Source organism: Podarcis filfolensis, assembly GCF_964270895.1.
Source record: "Podarcis filfolensis genome assembly, chromosome: 2".
NCBI lineage: Eukaryota > Metazoa > Chordata > Lepidosauria > Squamata > Lacertidae > Podarcis > Podarcis filfolensis.
In genome coordinates, this window is record NC_139605.1 from 102,989,333 (window position 1) to 103,017,156 (window position 27,824).

The 27,824-nt window shown below is 43.8% G+C and overlaps 1 protein-coding gene across 8 annotated transcripts in view; it reads right to left on the bottom strand.

Annotated features, from left to right (window-relative positions):
• Positions 1–27,824, bottom strand: part of DGKA (diacylglycerol kinase alpha) — a 77,358-nt gene that overhangs the window by 44,053 nt on the left and 5,481 nt on the right. Inside the window, exon 1 of one of the 8 annotated variants that reach the window (XM_083598649.1) lies at positions 9,635–9,771. The exons of 6 other annotated variants lie outside the window; for them this stretch is intronic. The gene's annotated coding sequence lies outside the window, so the exon portion shown is untranslated. Of the gene's footprint in view, positions 1–9,634; positions 9,772–27,824 lie in introns of those variants that run through there. One more of the 8 variants, XM_083598648.1, reaches the window with a different exon arrangement.

Here is a 27,824-nt window from a genome sequence, read left to right on the forward strand (position 1 = left end):
AGAGAAATCTGTGGAGGACTATTTTTAGAGGAGAATTCTCAAAGCCCACTTGTGATTTATCCCCTCCCCCCTGAAATTTGGAAAGGGAAAAGCATCACTGCAGCCTCTGGTGTGTTGTTCCACCCCCCATCTAAGAGGTGTCCAGGTTCCTGCCTTGCTCTTCTCCAGTTGTTCTTGTTGCTTGTCCCACCTGTGGATTTTCAGCCAGTTTTGCATTCCCTGAAAGAAGGTCATGCAGCAGCCGTCTCCACCATTTCGCTCCCTCTCCCTGCCTCATACGTACACTCAAAAGCCAGGTGTCGCACAATGGGGAATATTGATATTAAATAAAGCAGGTTGAATCTGCACAAACTACTCTGAGAGCACTTCCAGATGACTTGTTTATTTAAGATTCGTTCTGATTTGTTTGCACACTTTCCAGTGCATTTTTCCATCACTTCCTTTCCCTCAAAAACTCCAGTCTCCTTGGGAAATGGGTTTGCTGTGCAAGACTTCATAGCCAACAATAATCGTGCATCCTCAATTTGTCGGGATGTGGCTGAATCCTACCCAAAACCAGTGATTGTATCTGGGCTGGGAGCAGTCAGATCCGAGGGCTGACAGGTCGCAAACATCAGCCAGGCAATGATGGCTTCCATTAGAAACCTCACTTCAGCTACATGGCATCTGTTACCCAGGGTGTAAAAGCATGCCTCAAGGATCAACCGTAATTCAAAAGCAAACACACCTCTTTCCTGTGCACAGTGCCTGTGTGGACTTTGCACAATTTCAAAGGCAGAGCAGACGTTTGCTCACATATTGAGAAAACGGTGACTGCTGACAACACCTAAGACAGTATACTGATAGGGTATAAAGGCAGGTCTTCAGGCTAGATGTGCCTATGAGAAACAGTCACTCTTAGGGCAATGACGCAGGGTGATTCTGCTCCAAAATTAGGTCACTCGTTTTCAGCAAATAGAAGTCTGCATATTTCTATGTATTTTCTTAGTTCTACATAACTTTATCAGCTTTCATGAGTCAGGCTGTTAAACAACATGGAATTTTAAAGCACCAAATGGCCATTTCTGCTACAAGAGGCTCTGGCAACTCCTCTGGGGTGGAATTTTATATGCAAGGCATATAAATTAGGAATGGAGAGAAGGGACAATCAGGCATACATTTCAAAGCTTTCCTCCATCATGAAGGCTTTTCAAAAGAAATAGCATATAGTTAGCATTTCATTACATTAGCCTACATGCTAAAATGCTCAAGATGCCACACAGGGGCAATCCATAATCTAAATCAAATGTTAGGGTGGTTTTCTTTAAATCACCCTTTATCACTACCCACTACCTCCTTTCATTGCAAATACATAGGGTGAAAAATCCCTTAGGACAATAGATAGCAGATTCTATACTAATGTGGTGAGATCTAGGGCATGCAAAATTCTTACCCCCCCCCCATTTGCCTGAGGACCATTGCCACCTATGGATTAGTGCCAGGTTTATTTTTCCTAGTTAATTTCTGAACAGGAAGTACGTTTATTTTCCTAAATTAAAAATAACTCCATTGGGAGGTTATAAAGTCCTGTGATATTTGTCCAACAACGGGCCCCTGATCTCTTGAGTAAATGTGTACTTTGGCATATGCAGATTTGTGTGCACTGTAACTAGGCTCTTGAACAAAAGGAATATACAGACGCTCTCAGGACTGTGGGGCTGCACTAGGCAAGGTGCTGAGAAAGATACAATTGACTCACCCATGGTTTTTCATTTTAAAAAAAAAAGTTCCAGCAGCCACGTGCATCCCCACCTGCAAATTGGATTGGAAAAGCAGCTAGAATGCAGAACTGTTAAATCATTTCACCATGCTGTTTGCTCAATATATTGATCCCCTGAAACTACGACGAGGGCAAGCATGCAGGTATCTTGATAATGTTTCTATGTTTTCCCTTGCATGACAAATAAATCCTGGAGGGCAATTTCAAATCAGGAAAATCTAGGGAGGGGAGAAGTTTAAACACCCCAAACTCCAACACCACTTCCATTTCCTATTGAGCTAGCAACCTGCCACAGTAGATCTATGCACAGTTATCCCAGCATCTTTGTCAAGTGGGGGAGACAGTTGCCCAGGTACACCAACACATTGCCCCCACCTGTAATGGCTCGGGCCATTTTCCTGGAAGAGCCAGTTGTCTTATCAAAATAGAAGATGAACTGCTTCACCCTAAACCAATCAGGGAGGTTTATCTGAACCACAGAGATGACAAGTAAGATATAGGAAGTCCTTGGAAGTCTGGGGCAAGAATGAGTTATGTAGAATGGCACTTGAGCATCTTCCAGGTTCTGGTCAGACTCTCAAGAATCTCAGATTTTTAATCTATGTTGTTGCAGTGACTGCTGTTCACAATATATTGGCAAAATATTCTTATTCTATTTACTGTATTTTTATTTGTAATACTGGTTATACTCAGTAAAAAGAAGTTCATTAAGTTTCTAATATTATGATTTCCAACCTCAAATACATTAAAAAACAACAACACTCCAGCAACTAATTCCAACTGTTTACATTTGAGAGTTAATGGCTTCTACAAATATTGCAACTTATGTGCCTGGCCCACCAGCTGTAATTTAGCATGACGGTCTTCAAACTTTTCAAACCCAAGAGCTTAGTCTATATACACATTTGGAAACTCACTTTTTAATTTTATTTTATTTTAACATATACTGTAGCTGTATGGTAGTGGTAGTGCTGCTGTTGCGATCCACTTTAGGTGACTTTGCAGTTGTGAGTTCTGGCCCGCTAGTTGAAGGCAGGGCTGTCCCAAGGCATTTTGACACCTGAGGCAAACCACAAAATGGCACACACCCCTCCCTAAGGGAAGAAGGGGTGAGTGAAGATCTACACCAGGAACTACCTGGGAATAAAGATCTACACTGGGAACAAAGTGGGGAATCCAATCAACCTTACCTGACAACTGAATTGGAAATCAATGAAGGGGAAAGTGAAACTGCTCTGAATCACACCAGGTGGGTGCAGACTCCAGCAGCCCCCAGAAGGCAGCCACTGCTATTTCTTCCCCAGGGCTGGGAGGGGACAGTGCCTCCTATTCCCCAAGAGGCTCCTGTACAGGCAACATTGAGGGGGGGCTGCTAAGGAGGGACAGATCCAACATCCAAGGAGCATGCTGCAGCTGTCACTGACACTGCAGTAGTAGGAGAAGTGGGCAGTGCATTGCTTGGAGGCTGGATCTGCTACCCCTGTGGATCCTGCTGCCTGAGGCTGTTGCCTCACCAGGGTGGGCCGGCCCTGGTTGAAGATCAGCAGCTTAGCACACATATGCCCAATGCACACAGACAGGGGTTCTCACCTTTAAATAAGGAAGGCAAGTAACAGGACAGGCTCAGCAGTATACACTGTGCTCAAGTGTCACAATTGCAGAGTTCAAGAGCAGGACAAGAAGTTCAGAAGTAGACAGAAGCAGCAAAAATATCCCAACAAGTTTTCCTGCTCTTCTTGCCAAGCATTTAAAGACGGGCAGCGGCACGCTCACTCGCCTTACAGGAATGTAAAGATTGTGGGGGCAGGTGGGTCTGCTGCCATGTGCAAAGGCAGCACCTGGTTCTAGGTGATAAGGCTGCACCCTCCCGTTCAGCCGCTGCCACATCCTGTTCAGACTTCCTCCACAGCTGATCAAAGCCTTTCCCCACACACCTCTCTGCTCTGAAGGAAGATCAGAAGGGAGAGTTGGCATCTCGGCTCCCCCTTCCAAAGTGACTGATGTTGGGGGATGGGGGCGGGGAAGGGGAGAATCCTCCCTGCTCTAACCCAGGTTCCTACCATCCAGCCCCCTCCTCTTGTTTCTTCCTCCTCCCTCATGCATTAAAGCCTGCCAAGCCCAGCCTGATTCCAACAATGCTGCAAGGTTCATGTCATCAAGACTGAACTACTGTAAATGAGGCAATTGTTCCTTCTGCACTACAGCCCTTTGCTGCTGCTGAGACATTGCTTTACCATAAACAGCTGGGATTAGGATTAGAAATGGAAGTTCCATGCAACTGCAAAATCTAGCATAGTAATATTAAGCAATGCCCTTTCCCCATGGCTAAGATCCTCCTAGGGCAGTGGTTCCCAATTAGCTAATGACTGAGGACCCCCTATTTTTCAAAAAGCCAAGCCACAGAACCCCCTACTTTTGAAAATTTTGATAACTCTATAGTAGTTACCTCCACAAAGCAATTTTTTGAACAAGATGTGGGGTAGAAAGAATTTTAGGTATACTAAAAAAAAAAAACCAGACTAGAGCTCAGCAATATCTGTTTTTTAACATTGTGCTTTATCAGCAGCTGAATATTACGATATTCCGATATATCAAGATGTCTGAAATTGGAGATCATGTGTGGGGATCAGGGAAGGAGCAGCCACTGAGATTGGGTGGGGGAAGAAGAGGAAGCGGAGTCACCTCCACCACATGGTTTAAGTGGGAGGGGATGGGGGGGTACATCAAGCCACCATCAGTGGGGCAGCCAGCGGTGGCAGCCAGCATGAGGAAAGACTGTAGTGTTATCGGCTGCCCTGGTCTTCCTCCACATGAGGAAGGGAGCTCAGATCAGCGGCATTATCGGTTGAGATAATCGTGAGATATCGGTGGTGCCTTGAAATTGGCTGCCCTGCTCTCATTTGCGTGAGGGGCAATATATTGCTGCATATTGCCAGGTGAAAATCGTTATTGCAGTGCGATTTCAAAACCAATTTTGGCCAATATATTGAAAAATTGCACAGTGCTAAAACAGGCCATAAAATTTGTGATACAGTGGTACCTTGGGTTACATACGCTTCAGGTTACAGACTCCACTAAACTAGAAATAGTACCTTGGGTTAAGAACTTTGCTTCAGGATGAGAACAGAAATCGTGTAGTGGTGGCGCGGCGGCAGCAGGAGACCCCATTAGCTAAAGTGGTGCTTCAGGTTAAGAACGGACCTCCGGAACGAATTAAGTACTTAACCCGAGGTACCACTGTATTACCATGAAAAAATGACAAAAAAATAGTGGTGCGGGGAGGCAAGGGATTGGGCTGCAGACCCCCTGGGTGCATTCAGTGGACCCCCAGGAGTCCCTGGACCCCTAATTGGAAACCACTGTCCCAGGATGTTTCCTCACAAATAAACCACAATCATTAACACGTTCTCCCTTATAAGGTCAGCCAGTTTTATTGCTTCCTGACATGAAGAGTTGGGAAATCAATGATCAATAGACTATTAAGTGTTCCTTTCTGTCTTTATTAAGCAGAACCTTAATTACTGAATGCCTCTCATTTTTTCTTATGAGAATGCTTACGAACAACTATGAAAAAAACAAAATAATGAGGAAATACCAACAATTAAAGCCTCTCCACTCCCCTTTGGGAACAGAAACTGACACTGGAGCAATTAAGAGAGCTGAGGCTATTCAAGGGGCAATTTACCCCACAACCCGTGCTTCTCATGAACCTATAAAAAAGGCTGAACTTGGAAGGAGGAAATGTTAAATTTAAGGAAAATGAACTTTTAAAGCCTTAGTCACACTTTGCCCATCTACCAAAGAATGTAACTTCTCCAAGCTAAATTTTCTCACCTCTTTCAACTAATCCCCATAGGTTTCCAGTCCCTCAAAATCCAGGTCCCCCTCTTGCAGACAAACTCTAGGCCGCAATCCTATGAACCCAACTTGTAGGCCGCAATCCTATGAACACTTAACCTTGGGATAAGTCCCACTGAACTCTGTAAGACAGGCTTCTCAAAAGACATGCATTGCACAGTTAACCACCAGATGTTAGTTCAATAAAAGATATCACCTTTCTCACTTTGAGTACTTTGTATTTCCCGGAGCAACACTGCTGTAACATTCTATACCAAACTAGATATTATTCTTGGCATAACGTTGATGTGTTAATAGCTGAAATATCAAGTACTTGGCTAGCACAAGAGAGGAATTTCTGAGCAGTACAAACAATAAAATAAGAGGATTTTTTTTTTGTCACTTTGAGTCATCACTTGCCCATCTTCCTCCTGTTCAACCTAACCTAAATAATTGGAAGATACCCAAGGAATTTCAGCTTTTTCTGATAATTAATCCAGAGCCTAAAAAGTACAGTTCTGCTATTTTTCTCCCCCAAAAATCCAGGTCTTTACAGAAACCATTCAGCATTAAAATTTAGAAAATAAGTTATGCATTGACCAAATGTCCAAGGCCTGTGTCGGCAGAATCAGAAGATGCATTTGAAACACTTGAGATTCCTATACACTTTCAAAGCTCCTATACACTTTCTAGCAAAAAAAATGGCAATTCTCCGAAATCGCAGGACACAAACTCATAACATCAGGAGAGATTTATCGGAAATCACTATTCCGATTTTAAAACTGTCGGGATGAAAAGTTTTGAAGAAAGTGTTCCCTGGGAGAAAGTTTGAGAGGGAGAGAGGCTCTTTCAAGCAGTCTTTGTAGATTATAATTTAGTTAATTTGGAAGGCCTAAATTTGTTTGCTGGAGGAAAAATGCCCTTTGCTCAGGGTCTTACACACACAAACAGGATCAAAAATCATCTAACTGGTTTACACAAAAGATAAAGGGTCAGATTTTTCAAAGCTGTTTCTAACAGTGGACACCTGTTGAATTGTTACCTACCATTTTAAGGAACTTTTCAGTGTTTTGCAATTTTATCCAAATCACTGAGGTAGATTGTTTGACGAAACAGTGAATTGCCTAAGGACATTAAACACACAATTATCTAAGCGAGAATTTGAACCTTGGCCTCTTGCCTTCCAACAAAAGCACAAAGTTAAACTGAACTTTGCTAATAACAATAAAAATAATAATATTGCACTTATCCACAGGCCTAGCCTGTAACATAACAGCCTGTTTGGCTTTGCCACATTGCCACCACATCCTGCCCTCATAAACCCGTTTTTCTCAATAAGCTCCATCTTCCAGCCAGAAGGAGGAAAGAGATGGCTGATTCAAACCTAAACTGGCCCACGGGGTACCTCAGAACTCTCCGTCCACTGTGAAACCCTGCACCATCTGCTTTAATGCTACATCCAACAAATTATCTAATGTTCATAAAGTTCCTTTTTTTGTTATGGATTTCAGAAATCATAAGCAGTGTTCCAAACTCCCATTGTTCTAGGTGCATTTTGCCACAGGGAATTTCATTAGTGTGAGCGGCTTCTGGGCTCAGGGTGCAGCACTGTGCCTAAGATTTCAGATTAATAATAATAATAATAATAATAATAATAATAATTTATTATTTATACCCCGCCCATCTGGCTGGGCCTCCCCAGCCACTCTGGGCGGCTTCCATAAAAACCAAAAATACAGTAAAATATCACACGTTAAAAACTTCCCTGAACAGGGCTGCCTTAAGATGTCTTCTGAATGTCAGGTAGTTGTTTATCGCTTTGACATCTGCTGGAAGGGCGTTCCACAGGGCGGGCGCCACTACCGAGAAGGCCCTCTGCCTGGTTCCCTGTAGCTTTGCTTCTCGCAATGAGGGAACCGCCAGAAGGCCCTCGGCGCTGGACCTCAGCGTCCGGGCAGAATGATGGGGGTGGAGACGCTCCTTCAGGTATACTGGACCGAGGCCGTTTAGGGCTTTAAAGGGCAGCACCAACACTTTGAATTGTGCTCGGAAACGTACTGGGAGCCAATGTAGGTCTTTCAAGACCGGTGTTATGTGGTCTCGGCGGCCGCCCCCAGCCACCAGTCTAGCTGCCGCATTCTGGATTAGTTGTAGTTTCCGAGTCACCTTCAAAGGTAGCCCCACGTAGAGTGCATTGCAGTAGTCCAAGCGGGAGATAACCAGAGCATGCACCACTCTGGCGAGACAGTGGAAGGAAAAGAGGACCTTTTTCTGCCTTCCCACTTCCAGCTACTCTCTGAAGACTGGAGAAGAGACCCTCTTAAGAATATTAGGGGGGTGGCCAGGGGAAGGACTAGACCATGTGAAAAATGAGCATAAGATTTTAGCTGCAGTTCGTTCATTTTCAGCTTTGTATTCTTGCTATAAAAAAGCAAGCCTAGACATTCCGTTGTTGTGCCCATAACTTGGTTTAAGGTGCCACTTAGCTCCTAGCTTTCATATCTCAGTTTCCAACACTGATCATAAGGGACCCGTATAATTATCAAAGCCTCACCCATTAATTACAAAAATATGTACAAAGCACTCTAGCAGACTGTAGCTCAGGGGAACACGCAACGGTCATTTCCAGCATCTTTATTTAAAGCATTCTCACAGGAAACAGCCCAGGAAAGACCTACTAGTGGAGACCTTGGGAATGCTGACTTTCAAATAAATCCTACTTGCTAGAAAAATAGGACACTCTTTTGTATCCTCAGTAACCCTACTGTAGTAGGCAACAAAAGCTGCAGGAAGGGACTTCACCAGAATAGAAGCTGGAGAGATATTCATCAAGTGCTTTTAATCCAAACGTGCCAATTCCTTTCTCTCTCCTCCTTCAGGAAAGCTGCCAAAACATCTAGACGGCATCTCACCGTTAATGAGGGGCAAACAGTCTCCTGCATTGCAGAGATAAAGAAAGCTATGTGGAAAGCGAAGGAGGCACATTTCAGGATGACAATCCGGGATCGCTTTACAGGGCTTATGGCACGAAACTGAGGCATGCAATGTCAAGTTATCCGTGGCAAATCAGAAGAATCAACGCCCTCTTATTCACAGGAAATGAGGCCAAGCAAGCCTTCCCCAGGGTCAGATAAAACCAGAGAGCCTTCAATGAACGAGGTAACCGATAGCAGCGGCAGCAGAACATTGAAGTTTTAAGTGGTACTAAGTACGGTCTTTTCCCCCCCACCGCCCCCCTCCCTCCAGCAGGCTAGACCAAAATGGGTTTCCTTCCTCTTGTGGGATGGGGGTGGGGAAATAAATACAAAAGAAAACTTTGCGGCTGGCATTGTTTCTTGGTGCAGCGACGTGCCACATTGCTGCATGGCAGGGAGGTGAATCACCACAGACATTGAAGTTGCACTATTCATTTTTCTCTTCTCCCCCCACACCCCAACCCCGTCGCCCCACCTCCCCTCCGAAAGCACACAAAGTTCTCTCTCAGTCTCTCCCCTCGTTGCTGCTAAAATAAGAAAGCCGTCCGCCTGCTTCCCCGGGACGCGCCTTGGAGTCATACATATTTTAAAGAAACCTATTTTTGCCCCTTCCCAGATTGCAGCGCTCTGTCGCTCTCTTGGAGACAGACAAAAATAATGACAACGAAATCCGGTCGAACTGAAAAGCTGCTGCTGGTGGTGGTGTTTGCAACGGCTGTGAGGATCTCCCCCCCCCCGCACGATTTGCACACATTTCCCCACCCCAAATGCTGTCTCTGGTCGCAGACAAGCAAAGCAACTCGGGCTCTCCCTGGTTTTAAAGCCTACTGCTTCCGTCCAGTCCACTAGCGAAAAAGCTGACAGTTCACAACCACGCTGGCCCTGAAAACTGCCCCCCCTGCACATCTCATCTCCTGAAACTTCTACAACAAATACTCCCCAAAATCCTGTCGGATTCCTTTATCCTGAGCGCGCGCCGCGCAGCGCGCAAAACGCACACACATCTCTGGCAACAAAGCGTCGCTACAGAAGACAAATAAAAGAAAGCGAGGGTTTTCTGTACCTTGCTTTGCAGACCGGCTCAGCAGCACAGTGGAAGTTGGCAGCACAAAATACAGAGGGCTGACTGAAGCTCAAGCAAACTCAATCACACCCTCCTCTGAGCCAGCCCTACTCCTGACATCAGCGCAAGGCAGTTCTCTTTCGACTTCTTCTTTCCTTCATTGTATACATTAAAGCACACAACACCGGGTGGAGGGGAGGGGCGGGTGAAAGGAGGAGGAAGAATGGCGGGCAAAAAGAAAAGAAAAACGATACGAGCTCCTTCCCCAGTAGAGAGCTGGCCATCCAACGAGGCGGTGGGACCCGGGCTCAGAAATTAGGACCAGGATGGAAAAGAGCCCCCCTAACTTCTCCACAAAGCCTATAAGAATCTCTCTCTCCCTCTCCCACGTTTCCTCTAGGCCTCCCCGCTGCTGTTTTGCATTGCTGTTTTGCATTTCTCTCTCAACCATGTCTACTGATTACTTATATGATGTTTTCATAGAGAAAGCAAGAACAATGGGTGAGGAGAAAAGTGGTTACATACAGAATGCCTGAGGAAGGCTTTAAAAAAAAGTATGAAAACATTCATCCTAGTTCCCTTAGATTAAAGGTTTTCAAACTTCTATCTTAGGGGTCTCCTGTCAAAAACTTGATTCTAGGTATATCCTAAGATGCACACTAAGCCCACATGGGACATACGAGCTCAGTCACTTCAGAAATAAGAATGTGCTCAGAAGATGATACCCAACATTTCAACAGAAACCCGTGAATTGTGATCAGAGTAACAAGGTCCAGCACACAGCTTTATAATCAAAACTGCTCTAGAGCCATTCCAGCTTTATCGAACTGTATCCTGAATTATGATATACTAGGATCAAACTGAAAGTTGAGCTATGACAGCTATAGAGCTATGAAGGAGCTAATGGGAAACAGATTGTTCAGGGATACCTGAAGGTTAGCAGAAGCAGAAAAATCTTTAGAGGCAGGAGGCAACCCAGAGGACAAAAGACACACAGAGAGACAGCTAAATGGTGACTGAATATGGACAGTGGTCACAGAGTGTTGGGGTAGGACAAAAAAGAAAAAGGTATGTGATGGATTGGAATATCCTGGAAAAAAGCATAGTTGATGATGATGATGATGATGATGATGATGATGATGATGATGATGATGAATATACTGCCCTTTACCACCTGGAGGTCTCAGGGCAGTTCACAGAAAAGATAAACATAAAAACCACTGCCCTGAGACCTCTGGGGTTTAGAGAGAATCCTTTTCTATGCAGAGCAGCACAGTTCAGCGCTGGATATAGGGCTGTACAAGCAGTAACCCCACACAGAGTGCCGAGTCAAGAGGGTGCAAAATTGAGAAGATCCATAACTGAAAAGGGGGCATCAAATTTTTGGCCTTGCACAGGGTGCCATACTACAAAATATTACCAAAGTCCACCCCTGCAGTTAAAAAGTTTTTTTTTTATAAAAAACAAAACCCCTGCCTTCCCACTATTTTCTGGTTCATCCTCTTTCCTTTGAGTGCATTGAATTTGCCAGTGTGTTAAGACTGACTGATAGAACACATTTGGGGACTAGTTTCCAACTGAGCTGCTTTGCTGCTGTTTAAATCAACCCATTTTTAATTAACGCACAGTGATGAGTTATGTGGGTTGGTTTGCCGCAAAGCCAGATTGCCAGCATGTCCAGCAGTCACTGTGTTTTAAAAATTAGGGCTAATCCACACCACTCTTGTGCCTGTGGGCAGCCCACTTAACAATGTGACTCCGAATGAGTTTAGATTGTGGCCTTGGAGGTTCTTTTTTATGTGCTTGGTTATGCAAGTGGTTTGTTGCAACTACAGGCTGCACTTTTCCACACAAGGTTTTCTTCCTTTCCATTTGTTACATCTCGTTGGTTGCAAGAAGAGCACTGTTTCTCTAGCTTTCCACACACAGACCTCCATCTTGCATACTATTCAGTGGTACACTTCATGTCTGTGTCTGTGTGCGTCCCTGTAGGTTTGTAGGCTTTGTGCAATATGCCCATAGCTTGGGCGTGCAGAGGAGGCCCAACAGCAGTTTTAGCAACTTGTCTGTAGGACACAAGAAAGGAACTGGTAGGGAACTCTTTGGCCCTTACTGCAATACTGAAACTGGAGTTGGGTGCTTTTGGAAATCTGGCCCACAAAGGGCTAAACAAATGCATTCCACATGCCCTGCTCACTCCTTGGCTTAGGCAGATGTTACACCCATCACTGTTATTTGTTTATTTCCTCAACAGGGTTTTCCTTCTTGGCAGATATCTAAGCCCAGAGCCAGGGCAGGGCTGCTTGATTACCAGCATCTGCCTGCTGCTATGGAGCAGGAAAACATATACACACAAGGGCAGGTGAGGAATAGGTGAATGGAGTTCCCAGGCCTGCAAGCTGAGGTGGGTGGAGGGAATGTATTGACCACAAAAGGTCATGTTTGTCTGAACTCTGTTAGGTGTTTGCACATCTCTGTTAGGGTTCCCACTTGATTAGTGCTGAAATGGCAAACAGATCTTTTTTTTAAAAAAAATGCCTCTTGGCTAATTGTCACAGCTATGTGTGCACTTCTATATTTGCAGTTTATTTAAATACACATTGACACATATGAATGGAAAATACGTTTGAGGTGGCATTTCTGTTGACTGTCCCTTTAAGTGTATTTATACATGTGAACATGAAAAACGTCAGCAGTGCCACAGTTTCCATTTTTTCCTGGTGTATGTGTTGTGTTTTGCATGTGCACCCATCTTGTATTATATATGCATGTTCTATAGTCTTAGGTTTCTGTTTAGCATGTGATCAGCTCGTCTCTGTATTCAATCTGTTAATAAAACTGCACGGCAGGATAGGGGAGTCAGCATCTACAAAAGCTCTGTGTAGGAACGCGTGGGTGTTGATGTATGTATGTGCACTAGTCTTGACTCAGTGTGCCTGCCTGTCATTCTAGAAATGCTGTGCACATGAATCAATCCATCCATCTGGGTGGGTGTGGTCTATGTGCATGTTGAGCTGTGACTATTTTCTGAAACAAAGAGTGTATGTTCCCAATGACATATTTATGTTTTGTTTGCTACATCTTTGACCCATATACCACATCTTACTAAGCTCAAGGTAGGTAACAGCCATGGGGGGTGGGGGACACAGCAAAACACACCAACAAATATATGCAAATTTGCAGGGGGGATATGCATGCTTACCATTGACTGTAGCAAAGGTTTTTCCAGGTTTAATCTTAAAATCTCAGCCAGATGGTACACTGCTCAGGCTACCAGCTGGGAGGCCTAGGACTCCAGGTAACAGCTACATTCCCAGACAACAGTGGCAACTCTATTCCTACCCTTCTGGAGCCCCCCCCCCTCTCTCTCACACACACACACACAGAGAGAGAGAGAGAGAGAGAGAGAGAGAGAGAGACCAAAAAGATCCAGGCCATACACTGTCTGTCCTTTATAAAAGTAGATGGATTGACCACAGAGGCTCATGCATCCTAGAAAATGGATTAAGGATATAGTCTTATTCTGCTAACAATTTAATTGTTATAATTGTCAGCTGCCAAGTGATGGGGCATCTCTAACAAATAAAATAACAGCCAACTGTCTCCTGATGGATCCTCAGCTCTCTTCCCCTTCACAACCTGCAGGTCTGATTTCAAACTATATCTATATGCTCCCAGTTTAGAGCAAATATGCAGTTCACAGCTTGATTTTGCAGTTGTACAGACATGTTTAGGAACAGTGTGAACAGGCACAGGTATTCAAGCATGGGGAGAGAACACACACAATTCCAGTTGCTCCCATTGTTCCCAGGCTCCTAAGCATGGTTAACTGAGAGCTGGCATGACATTTGCCCTGCACCTTACAGGCATGCATTTCCAACACAGAGCCAGAGAGATGATCTGATGTTTTAGTTCATTTCAGCTTGGCTCTATAATCCACTAAAGTATTGTAGTTAAATATATATTTTGAGCGATTCTTGTGTAATCCTGCTTATGTCTCAAGAGACCACAGATTGATTTCATGGAACGGGTGACAGCTCGGTTTGTAACGGAAAGTGGTGAGGCGTGAATATGCTGTGGAGCCCACATCCCTCCCCCCCCCCCGCCCCAGAGAGGATTCCTCTAAGGCAGGTGATTTTACTTCTCTTACTATTCCTGGGGGTGCAGGATTTGCAAATGTCAAATCCGGAACAGGGGATGCCTGGTTGACAGAGAGGAACACCCCCCCCTTCGCTACGTCACAAATGCTGCATCTGGAATTTCCCCTTTTCGAGGTTGCAGATGTTTTTCTCTGCCAGTTAAATGTGCGTGGGCGGGAGGTGTTTGGTGCTGCGGTTTATACAGAGTCGCAAATGTGCACACTCCCAGCCCACTTGGCAGTCACATTTGTAGATCAAATTTCAATCATTAGCTAATTAGTCCTTCCAGCCCCATATTTCAGTGGCAGGGAGAAGTCACCATGTTATGGTCCCCCCTGCCCACCAACTCCCAAAAGCCCCACCTGCTCCTAGGAAGGACAAACAACATAGTGAAAAAGATGCTTCGCTTGCCAGCTCAGCAATGAAAACACCAGGTGCAACAAGAAAAATGTTGAGTTTGGTTCTGGGAGGAAAGTACCTGTTAAGCTGTGCACTTTCTTGAGTGACCTTAAGCAATTCACAACCTCCCAGGCTACTGTACCTTGCAGGGTTGTTGTGGTGATAAACTGAGCCTAATTAGAATCCATGGGCCTGATAAGGAAGGAAGGAAGGAAGGAAGGAAGGAAGGAAGGAAGGAAGGAAGGAAGGAAACTCCAAATGCAAGGAAGAGAGGTTTTGCAATCGGTGTAACAGAGAGAAGATTGAGACATAGAAGAGATGCTTCCTGCCTTTTATCCGAGGACATGTGCCAAACATGTTTCAAAGTTATTTGCTGGTAGTTTCTGGAAGGGAAGAGGTATCTACTTCCATCTTTGGTGGCTATGACTCCCAGGCAGCACAGAAGTTCTGGGGACTAGCTGTTGACCTTTGTCAGAAATAGGAGCATTCAAACAAACCACCTCACATGTGAAACTAAGGCACAAAGGGCTGTAGGAGCTGGCCCCTTCCGTCTCTGCACACACTGACCATGTATTTGGAGAATGTGCTTGTGCACACACTCCTGTGTATTCTGGATCCAGTTCATTCCACCACCGGTTTAGGAAGCGGCAAACACACGGCATTAGCCACAATCCATTTCTATCCTTTATCTATCCTGCAGTTTCTTATGAAATACTGCATTTCAATACATTACCCCCTGAAGCTATCTTCAGTGTGACTTCAGAAAAAGAACAACTGAGCAGCATTTTCGGTCAGTAATATGTACGCAGCCCGTGAGAAGCGGCCCTACATGCATACTGATGTATAAATTCCAATGCAAAGGAAGACCCTGATTAGCCCAGGTTCCTCCCACTCACATGGAGCTCTATGAATGTACAATGGTATGCATGTAGGGCCCCCTTCTCATGCTCACATAATCTGTGCCTGACTCCACTGCCCCCCTAACACATGAAGGGTGTACCATGTTTGTCCAAACACCCTAACAACTTCATGCCAGATCACATGAGACCACTAAGGACTGTGCTACTTAACCACTTGGAACCAAGTTACCCCAGCTTCCTATACAGGAACCTTATTACAGCTAAGCTATGTATAACACTGGGCTGGAAATCTCCCCACCAAGATGATAAAATATTGGATATAATCAACAAGCTCTTCCAGTGATGCATTGCCAGAATAATATGCACATCTCTGGTCTTCCCTCCATGACAGAAACAGGCATCATGGCACTTTCAAATTTAGCACATTTACAGCGGCATAAAACTTTATAGATTAGGACCTATGCATGAAGCAGAAGTTGTGAAAGCTTAAGAGACCATATATTTGTCTCTAATGGAGCTACTCTGCTAGCATTCGTGAGTATGATACTACCATTGCTGATATTATACAGAATTGCTGGCTAGGAAGGCTGTTCCGCAATTCTGTCTGGTAAAAAAAGGCAACAACCTTTTCTCATTGATGCAGCCCCAGAAAGTGAGTGGTCAGAGGAAGAAGGGGGTGAAGACTGGGAAGAGGAGGTGTTGGAAGCTGAATGAGTAACAGAGCTTAGTGAGCTGGGAGAGTCTGGCAGACAGAAGTCCAGAATCAGAGGCAGAAGATGAAGCGGGTGAGTGGGAGGAAGGAAGTCAAGAGGCAGAGATGAGTTGGGCTGGTGAAGAGTCACAGGTATCTCCCCCTCCTGCTGCAACAAGCTCCCCTTCCCCTTGATCTCCCAGAACCAGAAGAGGGCTGAAATGTGCAGAGCAGCAACAGGCTGCATGCAGTCTTAAGTCTCCAAAGGCTTGGCAAAAGCCCTGGGGAGGAAGGGACTTAGATGGCTGTGTGCAGGTGGGGACCTACTGAGAATGAGCTGCTGACATTCTGCCAGGTCGGTGGAGATCATGTTTTGCTAATAAAGAGTTAACTCCAACTATGATCTGTGTGATTACTGACCGGCACACTCTGTGACACCCACAGACTACTCCAGGGGTAGCCAATGTGGTTCCCTCCAGATGTTGTTGGACTCCGGCTCTCATCGGTCCAAGCCAGCATGGCCAACGGTCAGGGATTATGGGAGTTTTAGTCCAACAACATCTCAAGAGCACTAATGAACAACAAAAATAAAACAGAAGCAGTAAAATCAATAGTGAGAAGCAATAAAGCCAGTAACAATAAAACAACAAAATTAGCATACATTAAAAACTCTGGGCAATCAAAACTCCAATTCCCATCAGCCCCAGCCAGCATGGCCAACAGTAAAGAGTGACAGTAGTTGTAATGCAATAACATCTACATGGTACCATGTTAAGTAGCCCTGCTCTAAAGGTACATCTCACAGCCATGTGTTGTAGTGATGTAAGAACACAATGAAAGAGTGAAATAATAGAGCTGAGTAATCAATGTCCTGTTGTCTCTTCACGCATATGATTGCATAACCTGTCTCCTCATTATGACATGTAAATAGGGAGCCAATTGCCGCTTTGTTTGCTTATTGCCAAATACTATCCTGGTAAAAAAACCAGAACTTTCCTCCCATCTCAGCCCCTAAGTGCCTTGGTACAAGCAGATCTGCAGAAACCAAAGCCTTTTGGCAAAAATAGCACATGAACAAAGAAGATGAAATGTGATGTTGCTATCTTGTTTAGGGATCAAAGGCTGGTTCTACCCACACCAAAGGTGCAGGATGTTTGGGGCTGGCTCTGCAGTTAAGTCAAGTAAAATGGTATATTTGCTCCGTGGCTATAAGACCTCTACAACGCAAGTGCTGTAACTGATATGAGAAAAAGTGTTTCAAAGGGTAGAACCCCCTCAAGCCTTAATTACCATGGCACTGCATTGACACTGAGCTTAGTATTCTCATAAGTATCCTCTTCAGATATGCAACATAATCTCCTCAGAAGGCTTTGGGGTCGTTTGCTAGCTAAAGCCACTTGCTAAATTGCTTTTGAGCTGTGTATGCAACAAGGCATTATTGGGCATGTGGGTCACAGCAGCCCTTTTTTTATGTGTGCTCTTGCGCCCTTCTATCTCCCTGTCTATTTTGATCTTTCCCAACTATACAAGTGGGTGGTACTTGATGGGATGTATTCATGCTGTTGTCCCCTCACCTCAATTACTACTTCCCCACCCTCTAGAAGTTCCAGAAACTTGAGGTCCATGGTGGGTTTGCACAAGAGATATATTTGTTTACCTGTGCACATCTGCCATATAGATAATTGTCTGTAGATTAGCACAATAATAAACAACTTTCACAGAAGCCAAATATCAAGCATATTTCACAGTGGGCAAAACAGCCAATATTAAAACATACTTTTTTGGGGGGAGGTTTTACCAGATTTATGCCATAGTTTAAAAAATGAAAACGTTCTTATATGTCAAAGCCTTGCCTGGTAGAGAGCCAGCAGCCCACTGAGGAGTGTCTCGTCAGGACAAAGAACGACTGGGTCAACAGATGCGAACAATGTGAAAAACATGCACATGTGATTAATCAAATCTACTTTAAACTGTTGTGTGTACAAATCCTTGATGGCTGGTGGTTACTGGGTGCTGAACACAGGTTGCCCAACCGATTGAGGGTGGAACCAACTAGTTTGGACAAGCTGAATGTAGTCAGTAACAAGAGAAAAGAGGTTTTTGCAGCTGGCTACTAAGAGCAAGCCAGGGAGATTTCATAAGAGGAGTCCTGCTGAATCACACAACAGGCCACATCAGCCAGCATTCTGCTTCCCACAGTGGCCAACCAGGTTTTGCTTGAAGACAACAGATATTTCCCACTGCTGCTCTCAACTGGAACCTGGAGGAAATTGCTCCAAGGTCACGCTATTTTTGGGTGGGTTTTTTTTTTAACGGGGGGGGGGGGGGGGAGATGATGGTGCTTTAAAGACTAAAATTCAGTTTGAATGTTCACCATATCTGTAAAAGAACACGTCTCCATTGCTCTCTCTCCCCACAAGAGAACTGATCCTGTAAAAGGCTGCGCCTAGAAGCTCAGTAAAACAGTATTGATCCTCTTTGTCTATTTATCAGCTTTGATTGATTCTGATCTGGCTTACACACTACGGTATAGCTTCTCTCCATTCTGGCTCAGTTTTTTGCCCTTTCTTATAGGTGAAACTCATATGATTCCTCAAGAGAACAAGAAAACATATTCACTCCATAAGAAAATGTTGCTTCAGTTTATGACAGGGGTCAGCAAGGTTTATCTTGCCTGGGCCAGATCAGTCCTGCGGAGATCCCTCTGTGCGCCGGATCGTCCCGTCCCCCCCGCAATTTTCAGCACCACGAAAGCGAGTCCCCATGCCATGCTGCACAGCTTTAGCGCAGCGCACAAGCGGGCAGCTCAGTTCGGGGGCGGCTCATGGGCCAATCAAACAACCTCCGCAGGCTGCTTCCGGCCCATGAGCCTTAGGTTGGTGACCCCTGGTTTATCACAATTTTAGTATTCAGTGAGAGCCTGGTTTCAATTTGCACATTTCACTGTGGCAAGCTGGACTGAGGAGAGGTGATCACTCTGTGTAGCGATTGGTAACAGATTGGAGGCTCTCAGATACCATGGAAACTGGGTGCGGGGGCAGATCAGAAAATTACTGATATTATTCCACTTGCAAAAATATAATTGTAATGTATGAACAGTTCAGATGAATCAACACAACCCTGATGATATGATCTTGATGGTCTATCATTGCAAAAGCTAATTAATTCTGAGATCCTGGCAGTTGTCAGACTTTTGCGGAGGAGCTGCTTTGGCAAGAGGAAGGATCAAATACACAGCCATGAGAAAATCTTCAATACCTACTTGCAGTAGGTACACAAAGTCCATTCCAGTGGGCCAAAAAGGAGTGGTTAGAGGGAGACAACACGAATGGAATGGACGGTAGAAGTGAAGCTGTTACTACTTTTATATTTATGTAGATGGGTTTTTCTCTCCCCCTCCCTCACCAATGAGTTTACAGTCCAATTTCCTCACAGAGGAGAAATCATAAACAGGACTGGAACCATATTTCAGAAATGTATTATCTTTTCAGCATCTAATTTTTAGGATCTGAATATGTATTTCAAATATTTCAGTTATCAGTCTTAGTTTTCTAGTGCATATGGGAACCTAGACTTTCCATCACTGATCACTAATGAAGTCAGGGCCCCTCCAGACTGATGGGTTTGTTTGTCTTTTGCAGGTGCATTCTGCAATATGTCATTGACGTAATAACAGTGCATTCATGGTGGATTTATACTGGACCATCCACTTTATTATATGTCCTGAGATGCTTTCATAATCCTGCATTACTGCCATCTGGAAGGGCACTCTCACACTATAGTAGGACAAACACACACACAAACCATTTGTGGTATGAAAAATCACAGGGTTTCAGCAGGAAGCGATAGGATATACATTGTTTGGAAACGAAGCAGTGCGACTGCCCTAAAACTTTGGCAGGTGCAAATAGCGTTGAAAATGTGATCACATATAACCACCCCAGTAGCATCCTGAGCACAAATCACGACGACTGCTCAGTAAACTGGACGTCTGGAAGGCATTTGTAAGGTTTAGTACAAAACAGAGATGTTATTTCCCATAGAGCGACCCAGACGGCCTACAGCTGGCTGCCAATGTCTCACAATTCCTATCAGTTGGGAAGGGGGAAAGTAAGAAGCGGGCACTGCACACCCCCACTTTCACCTTCCACTTCATGCATTCTGACTGTCAGATTTATCATGCAAGCAGTAATTGGAGTGGATAGAATCTGAAGGATGCTGAGCTGCCTCCTTCCCCTCCAATGGCAAAGCTATGATCAAGATGTAGACATTAAAACCCTGGAAGGATGTTTTGGAGAAGAATCTACTGCTCCCTTCCTAGTGCACATGCCCCTTCATGATAAAAAACATCTAGAACTGAGTAATAGGAGTGCGGGGGATGTCCCTGTCAGTTAACCACCATAACAAAGATATAGCTGAAACACTCTCAACTTTTATCGAACAATAGTAATTCTGGCAGAATCACAAAAGAATGGAGTTCCCACCATTATGTTCTGAGAGAGCCGTGTCTTTGAAAACCACATTACAGAAGAGCAAAAAGTACAGATTTGCCCATCAGTGCATTGCCGTGCTGGGTACTTGATATTTCTGACTTCATTTGTTCTACATATAATTTTAATGTATTATGAAAACTTTTAATAAAAAAAAATGTGGGGGGAAAATATAATTGTTTTGTGACTCACTTCATGACACGGAACAAACTCACCCCATACACAAAATGGATGGAAGTGACAGGCTTTTAAAATACAAAGTACCAGTAATTATTTGGAAGCTGTGGGCTTCTTCTGACCACATTTAGCCGATGAAACACACACCTAGCCATTTTGGAGTGGGGACTGCATTAAACAGAAGCCTAACTATCCTCCTACTGCAGTGCCTTTCCTGTTTGTTCACCTTTAGGGAATTGTTGTTTCAGTCAAGGCTATGTACTCTTTTGCTGCTGGATGCCCGTATAAGGTGCACATTTAGTTAAATCTAAAAAAGGAGGTGGTCAATGGCACAGCTCTCGCCCAGGAACAAGTATGCATCTCTTTTACATGTGGGTAGGATATGCTGTACTTTCACATTTGCAAGGGGGTCATGCCTCATCAGAGTTTTGTAGCACATTTTCAGTAATGCTGTGGAAAGGGACTTGCTGAGAAAACAAAGAGGCTTGCAGAGCTTATTCTTATTGCACTATTTGGGTTACCTTATGGGGGCAGGAGTTAAGTTCATAGCAAAGCACTATGACGCAGTTTCACTGGTGTTTGGATCTAGAAGTGGAAGGCAACATAGTATGGACATATAAAGAAGTAGCTGCAGAAAATTTATTTACCCCCAGATGTTATCTTAGGTACCACACAGAAAGGATCGCAAAAAATAAATAAAAAAATAAATGTCAGCCAAAGATTTGGAGACCAGATAGCGATGCTAGAGATCCATGCTGACCAAGTTAAAAAATGTGGATTGGAAAATAGGACAATAACTCGAGAGACTTAATGGAAATTTTGAAAAGAGATGCTGAAACATATTGATCTGTCTTCAGAGAGCCCAGATAAAAAAAGGCTTTCTTGAAAGCGCAGAACCAAACACCCCAGATCTCAGTTGATCACCCAAGTACGTATATGTTCCCTGGCTCCTGGTGCCCATTTCCTTCTCCTGCCATGCTTTCTATCCCTTCCCCATATTTTATGCCATCTCAGTGTGCCTCAAGGTCAGATTGAGCATTTCATCTTCCCTGTCGTGTGCAGTGCAGAACATGTGCTTAAGTCAGCTGGGACTGTTTGAGACGAAGGGTTGCACTTATTCTTTTCCAACCCTAGGATTCAATGTGGAGCAGAAGAACTAAGCACACACAACATTTATTATTCTATTTGGAAGTCTAGCATGCCCAATTTCCAAAGTTTCACGATGCATAACAAAGGATTAGCAGTCTTACGCTATGCACACATTACTGGCTTAAAAAGGCAGCTAAATCACTCTTCCTCTCAATTCAGATCGAAGCTGGTTTGGGGAAAAACACATCAAAACACAGCATTTTGTAAGAAATGACAGGATAGATACGGGCTAGTTATGGACTGTGGCTAATGTCATGTGTACACTGCTTCCAGAACCAGCTGTGAGAGAACACTGGATGTAGAGCAAAAGGGAGTGCATACACAGTCTTATTCAATGGGATTTGTCATGTTCAAGACAGCTGAACTGTGGAAGAGGACAATTTTTTTGCAGAAACTGAATGGCACTTATTTGCATAATATATTCAGATAGCATAACTTAACTTTCTTTGCTGCAGAACTGGATATTGCTGAGGTAAATAGATGCAGAATACACACTGCTCTAATTATAAAGGAATCTGACTACACAGAAATAGCACTATTTGGTTATTTATGTGTATAAAGCTTTTAAATTAGTCACTTCATACACTCTACCTCCGCACCCCCCAAAAAGCACTCTTTCATAAGAAAGAGCATGCAACCCACATGTAGCTATTAATGTATGGATTTTTCTGTGTATGCACATAATGGGAAGCCACAGCCAAATATGGCTTCCTAGTATACACATACAAAGCCAAATGAACTCATAATAAGAGATCACACCCGACGATCTGCATGCAGTCTACACAGTATTTTCTACACACGTTTTCCATGTTCACAAAACGTGATGATGAACTGTCCCTAGGTAACACATGATTTAAAGCGAAAACCCAGAGGGGACAAGAAGATTTTCCGTGTGCCTTTTGAAAATGCTCACTCTTCTATGTAATAACCTAGTTGCCGAAATAGGCTTGCTGTGCAACTGTACAAGAGACGTTTGATGCTCTGTGTGAGCTGATTGGCCCATTCAATTGCAGTGCTCTTGAAAGCAGGTGGCAACACACAGAGGAAGTTAGAGACATAGTTCAGAACAGGCTGGTACCAAAGAAGCAAATCTAATCCTTGCAGAGGATGAGTCACAGCTCTCCTACATACAGCTCTCCTACAGTTCCAAGCCTGTAGTTCTTCTCACAAGGACCACATCACCCACGTCTCAGTAAAAGCGAGAGAAGCAAAAACCATGAAACAACAGAGGAGAGGAAAGAATTGTGTTTGAAAACACAACCCTACAGATGTGCACCTGTGATGATGATCTGTACAAGATTAGGAGGCACTGCAGACGTTTTTAAAGCTGCTAACACTATTACTAGGAAGAGAGATCCATCTGTCCTAGTTTTCTCTTTCTGCCAAGGCTAGCCACTTTCTGGCTGGCTATAAGGCAGCATTTTTGCTGAAGCGGCAAGTGGAGGAGACTTTCATTAGCAACCTCGCTGTCTGCATTCACACATAATCCTAAACCAGGCTGTGTGGCTTCTTTTAACTATAATATGCATGAGGTGTCTGAGCAAAAATGCCTCTCTTCATCAGTGAGGAAACAAACCACAGAGCGGCTGGCTTGGTATTGTTATGAATTTGGGAAGTGGGGAGGGAGGGAGTAGGCTATATGTGAGATCCTTCTAATTCCTGGATCCAGCAAGTGTTAAAATATAAGCCAAGCTAGCTTCCTGTGTTGAGGTGACCGTCTGGGTGATGGGCCATTAAGAGAACAAAGGCAAGGGGCTCTGTGCTAGAGAACAAATGGGTGGGGCTCCTCCCTCAACTCAAGGATAGTTAGAAGGACAAAGCCTGAATTTTAGAGCTGAGAGTTTGCAGTGATGTAAAGCAGCAAGCTGGAGAGTCAGAGAGCAATACCTGATGTCTGTTTGAATCCAAGGCTGTGGGAGAAACAAGACCCTTTTGGGGTGTTAATGCTGTGAGCTCCTCCATCGCAGGCTCAGGTTGTATATATGTGTAAATAAACCATATTATTATAAAGACATCAAAGTCTCTGCTGTGCCTCATTCCCGCAAGAAACACAAACACTGGTTAAGTGCCTGGAACCCCCAGAATCTCACAACGCACAGAGATTGGGGTGGCATGTAAAACAGTGTTATGTCCAAACAGTGATGATATATTTTTTCCCCCTTCCAAACAAACAGCACTGGCCTGGGTGTAATGTGAACTCTGTGGTTTGTTTCTCCACTTGACTAAGAGAGGAGCAAAGCTGGAGTATTTGAGCTGCGTTCACCAGAATGCACTTCTTTCACTCTATTGTTCAAACAAACCACTGCTTGGCTTCGTGTTACACATGCATGCAGCCTCCACCTTTTCTGAGCAAATACTACCCACCTCTACCAGGAGCACAAGGACTGCAAAATACCAAGATATGCTTGCCTTGATTGGTATCCCCACATCTTCTAACATGTTGCAAATGAAAACAGTAATAATCCTGAGCATATACACGTGGCCCACAAATCACTGATTCCACTTTATAGGTGAAGAACACTGAAGCTTACAGATAACTAAAGTGACTTACCTAACTGGGAAGAACATTCTTCACTCCACCATCCAAAAAAGTTCAGCTTTCCTCCATGGTAGGTGTGCAGAAAGGTGATGGACAAACATTGAAATGAAAGACATTTCAATCATGTTTCTGTCTTTCCTGTGATACTAGAAGGGAAGCCTGCCCTTCAGGAAAGTAACTTTGCTTCAAAAATGAAATAAGTAAAACATGAACTATAAAGAAGTCTGCATTGCTCAACTTTCACTGCTAGTCTTCTGTAATAAGCAGTGGAGTTTTGGGACAAGACTAGCTGGAGAGCATTAAAGCTAATGTCTATTTAGAACAAACTTGAGAATGCATACATGTGCTCAAATGTCTTTTAGGAATATAAACAGCTGCCTGATTAATTTTGAGTACTTCTGGTTTATATTACTAACGTTGCCAACTATATAACTAACGTTGCCAAACCCTATTAACTCTTGAAAACACGGTATGACCAGAAAGCTAATTGAACTAATACCACCAAGCAAATATTGCTAATTAGCAATAATGAAACAATGCAGTATAACAAAAGTCCCTAATGTTGTTAGCGTATGTGTGTGGTAGTGCTTAATTTCCTCTGGCAACGCCTATGAAGGAGCTATTTTTATTGTGCATTCATGATGACTTGTTCTCATGATGGTATCAAGATGATTATATATGATCATGCCTTCAACACTGTTTGCGGTTGCAAAAGTTTCAGGGCAAACACACTGGTTTGTTTCCAATCAGGACATGTCCTATAGCTTCCTGTTGAAAACCTGTAACTTTTTCATTTCACAAATGTTCAGAGTGTGTGCCTGTCCTGCTTTTGTTGTGCTATAGCGCTAGACTGCCCCTCCAGATGGCCATAAGATGGAAAAGAGAAGGTCCGATTTACACTGCCCCATTGTTAAATTCAACAAGAATTGCATCTGATTACATATGGTAAGGATTGTGGTGCTAGGGTGTCAAGAGTCCTTTTTAACTCCTTGCCAAGTTGTCAAAACTTGAGACTCACAACATATTCCCCCTTCTGCTCTCCTTACTTTAGCTCAAGGTCCCAACTCCAAAGGAACTAAACAAAGAAGTGTTTTATCTAGCTAGAATGAGTTATTCTCAAAACCCTTGGGAAAATACTGAGAGATTTACTTAACTAGTTCCTGGGAAAAGCACAAATGAAGATATAGGTAAATATCAGATACAGGAAAAATTAAAGATATCTGTGGAGCAATGAACCATTTCACAAAAGAAACCCTTGGGAAAGTGATCATAAATCTGTGGTACCTGTGTGTCTGTGGTATACTTGCCATGATGCGTGTTTGCTATGGGTATGCCAAAGGTAGAAAGGAAAGAACAGCAGGGAGGTCAGGTGTTGGTGAAGTTGGCTGTGCTAGGATTGCTAGAGATTCTAGACTATAGCATGTTTGCAGCATTTTAGGATAGGTGTGACATATACCTGGACTATAGGTATAGGCATCAGTCATTAATGTAACAGTGGTATTATTAAATTTGGAGGATTTGCTGCCATTGGGGTCAAATCTGAGATGAATTAGCCATTAGCAAATCAGCTAAGCCCTTGCTACAATGTAGCTATCTGAAAAAGGGGGTAGAAAACCTGTTGCTCTCTGATGATAAGCAGAGTTCAGCAACACCTGGATATCCATGGATTCTCCATCCCCGTTCTCCTTGAAATAAGTTCCTTTCTTAATCTCAGGGTCATGGGTTTGAGTCCTAGGCTGGGGAAAATATTCCTGCATTGCAGGGGGATGGACTAGATGACTCTTGTGGTCTCTTCCAATTCTACAGTTCTAAGATTCTTGCTCCCTTTCATTTCCCTCCCAGCTCAGAACCTGGTAGCTGTTCTGAGCTCCTAGAATTTTAAATGGGGGGGGTTAGATTACCTACCATCAGCTGCAGAATGACCCCCCCACGTGCTACAACAGAGAGTGGGATAACAAGGAGAGGCAAAGGGAGTGAGTATGAGTACAAGCCAAGGGCATGTATGTGATGGATGGGCGAGAGGGATGTGGGCCCCAGATTAAGGCTTTGCACAGGGCACCCATGACCATTAATACAGCACTGTCAAGACATTGCTTTCTCTGGCCACACAACTAGATGGGAGAAATAAACCAGACCCTCTCTCCTGAATCCAGCTGCTAGCAAGCCAGACTGACACCTACTGGACAATATATTTGAAGCACATTATTGCCTTCATGGCACTGAGCAGTACACTGAGCAGGGTGGGACTGCTATCTGCTCCAGTACAAGAATATTCACCCGTGCAGCTGCTCTCATTGTTAACCAAGTTGAAACACCTACTACATAAATATCTAGCTGTTAGAGCTTATCACTACTATAGCAGCTTTCTCTCTGCAAAGTGCTACTTTACAGGTCTTCGCACTTAATATTGACTCACATAAGCAAGAGTAAAACATGGCAATGAAACACGGTAGGTGGCAACGATGGCAAGGAATCAATCAGGATACTAGCCACCCTACCAACTCTTACATAATGTCTAAGATGTGGAACATGCATCATCACTCAGATAGTGAGGAAAGAACAGTGAATCATTTTGAAATAGTTCCCCTTCTCCTGTGGTCTCTAGCACTGCTCAAAATAAAACTGGAAAAGAGGCTCAGCCAGATTCAAAGGGTGAAACCTACCTCAGTCTACCCCACAAACCTCAGCATCCCAAGATCAAGTTTCAGCTCTCCTATAATCAGGTATTTCATCAGTGTGAATGCTCATAAGGTTATTAAGCTGAATTTTAAAAAATTGGCTTGTGATGCCACATTATTCCACATTTCAAAATAGATAGGAAATTATATTGCAATGGTCCATTTTTGCAGGTATAGAAGTTCTTGAGCTGCTCAGGATTCCTTGGTAGGCAGAACAGAATCTTATTATCTATTGTAGAGAAACCAGTGCTGGATTAGCCTTTCAAATGTTCCGAGTACAGTGGTACCTTGGTTTACAACTATAATCTGTTCTGGAGGTCCGTTTGTAAACCAAAACAGGTTGTAACCCAAGGCGCACTTTCGACAATTGGGCCTCCAAAAAAAAAATTGTCCGTAATCCAAAAAAAATGGGTTGTAATCCAAAAATGGTTGCAAACCAGAACATGCACTTCCAGATTTGACGTGTTTGTAATCCAAAACGTAGGCAAACCAAGAAATATGCAAACCCAAGGTACCACTGTATCTTCAAACCATCATGGCAAAACCAGCCACTCACTACTTCAGCCAGGATACTGGCAATTGCCTCTGAGTAAGGAGCTGCTGTCAGAGTCACTGGGGAGCCATGCCAAAAAGAACTCACAGCATTGTACGTCCTGCATATGCTGCTCTTCCAACAAATGTGACTTATAAGGGTCAGGACAGGAAAACAGTACACAAGATGGCTGCAAAATAAAGCCGCCAACATTGTTTCCAGTCCATGATCTTTCTGCTCCTAACAGCTGGGTTTCATCTGACAGTTTAGGTTATAGCCCAGGACAAAAACATCATCATGCTGCTCTGGGGCCTTTGCAAACTTTCCCCCCAGCAGCTTTTAGTTTATAGCACAATGAGTATACAGTTAATACTCTCTCGGGGCAAGGGTTCCAGCGTCTTCAATAAGATTTAATAAGAATTCTTTTGTAGGGATATAAAACTGTCCCAGAACTGAGTCTCAATATAGGACAAATTGTGATCGTGCAAGTGTTATAGGCATCATCAATGGAAAAGATTTCGTAAGTTATTTAGTAT